This window comes from Pygoscelis adeliae, unplaced genomic scaffold (genome assembly GCF_000699105.1).
Source record: "Pygoscelis adeliae isolate BGI_AS28 unplaced genomic scaffold, ASM69910v1 Scaffold11, whole genome shotgun sequence".
In the NCBI taxonomy this organism is placed as follows: Eukaryota; Metazoa; Chordata; class Aves; order Sphenisciformes; family Spheniscidae; genus Pygoscelis; species Pygoscelis adeliae.
Genome location: NW_008824059.1, coordinates 234,436 through 236,733, shown reverse-complemented (window position 1 = coordinate 236,733; position 2,298 = coordinate 234,436).

Genomic DNA, 2,298 nt, shown 5'->3' with positions numbered 1-2,298 from the left:
CCTGCTGACAGTCCTGCCAATGATCATCGCTGTTGGGGAGGTGAATCTCATACCGAAGGCAGGAGGGAGCACTGTGTGTTGGCACTGCCGCTCTCAGCACCCGAGAGTCCACCAGCAGGACAAGCATCTACTGCCCTGTCTCTACAGGCTTGGTTTTGAGCTTGGTTTGGCCAGTGAAAATAAGATCTTCAGGGAATTTAGCTGCAAAACTCCATCAGCTTCGACCAAACATGTCCCCCATTTTTCAGTGACTTACAAACTTGGCCAAGCTTGAGCAGTTCTTCTTAGAGACAGCAAAAGACACATCCCTACCAGGGAGCAATGTTTTTCTTTTTAAGCCTTGGCTTCAAATATAAGGGCAATAGATTTTCTTTAAGGAAAGAAATCCCCGAATTTGTTAACGTTGGCACAACACTGTATTTTTCACTAGCCTTTTTTCTCATTAGCAACTGAATCATTTTAGCAGGAACTTTTCCAGAAATATTCAGCCTGAGTCAGACACCCAGTCTCAAACATTTCAGCCCAAACAGTGAGTTTGGCATTTTTTTTACGCAGAAGAAAACAAGGGTCTTATCATTGGAAATCTCAGGCAGGCGTAAATGTTGCTGTTACCACCTTGGGCTTCAGTATTGCAGAGCGTTGTTTTGCAGAACCAGTGTTTGTCAACATCTCCAGGGCCTCCCGGTCCCTGGGGCACACAGGGGTTTGGGAACTGGGCAAAGTGGGAAGTGAAGGGCACTTGGCGTGTGCAGCATCCCCAGGGAGGTCCTGGCATCACTCTGATGCCATCTTGTCCAGAGCTTTTCCGCAGAATTGCCATTCCTCAGGTTTTTCATGCATGGAAAAGTCTTCTGTTCCCCAACCCCTTTTTGTGCCACCAGGAAGATTTTCTCAGTGCGTTTCTCCCCAGGACCTCTCTCTCTTGCTTCACCTACTTTTGCAGTTTGGCCTTTCCTTGCTCTCAGGGGTGTTTCTCGTGCGTGGAGAGGGGCGAGAGGCATTTGGCCTCATGGGGAGCAGGTTGGAGCCTTCAGCCCCAGCAGTGGGGGGTCTCTGGGATACATCAGCAAGGATGGGGCTTTCCTTCCCCCATCACCAGTGCACACTTGCTTTTGCTGCAAGCCAGGTTTGTGGCTCCGGTTTTGTGGGCGATGCCAGCCATAGCTGCATATTTTGTGGTGCGTCCACACACTTTCCTCTGTCTTTTCGCTCCAACTGTCAGGAAAACCTGGGGCCTGGCGCAGACCCTGCGTCTCCCCTTTGCAGCCACAACAGCCCGATGGATTTCCCCTTTGGTGGATTAGCTCAAACAAACCAAACCAATTTCCGATCCTCCTCCTTACTCAGACTTAACAGCGCACGCAAATGAATTTTCCCGAGCAAACGTTTTTGTTTAGTGTCGGCCAACTGGGTCTGTGGGTGGTGGCACCAGGCCCCACGGGAGGGCACGGGGCCGCCTGCCCTGCAAGCAGAGCTGGATCTGGCCACTCAGTCCTGATGGCTCCAAGCTCCCGGGGTCACGTGCAGTGGCTCTACTGTGCAGGACTTCACTGCCGCCACTGCCGCTGTTCATCCATGCTTTGCCATTTTGCTGCAGCAAGTGTGGACAGAAACACCCTCCCCAGCTTGGGCAATGTCCATGCCCCCCAGGGGACATCCTTGCAGGGTCACACCACCCGGAATCGCTCGCCAGGCACAGCCCCAGCAGCCCAACGCACCGCAGCTCGTGCTGGACCAGAGGGGTCTGGCGGCATGCAGCGGTGTGGGAGCTTGTCCAGCAGCTCCAGGTTCATGCCCAGCTGCTCCAAAACCTCAAACCAGCCAGCAGCAGGCTTGAAGGGACACGATACTGTAGGGGACCAGGGACACCCTCCCGCTGTCTCCATAGGGGCTTTCTCTTTACCTCCCAGTCCAGCAAGCAGACAGGTTTCTGCTGGCTCTGGCTGCTCCATCTCCGTTGTCCCTGCTCTTTGATTTAAGGGTGGCTGTTTCCTTGACCAACATGGCCCTCAAAAATAATATTCCTAAAGATATCTCCAGGGGTCCTCTGGGAGCAAAGCCCCTCCACAGATGGGCACGGGCAGGGTGCCCCTCTCAGCGGCCGGGACGATGCATGTGAGGCTTGCTCCTGCAGAAGAGAAATAATGGCTCAGGCTGAGCTAGCAATTTTCTAGCAAAAAAACTTATTCGGGAAAAGGATGATTTTAAGGAGACTGAGACTATTCATAAATTCAAGTCAAATTTAGAGACTACTTTGAGCCCCTGGCTTCTCCTACCCTCCCCTTTCCCTCCCCCCCC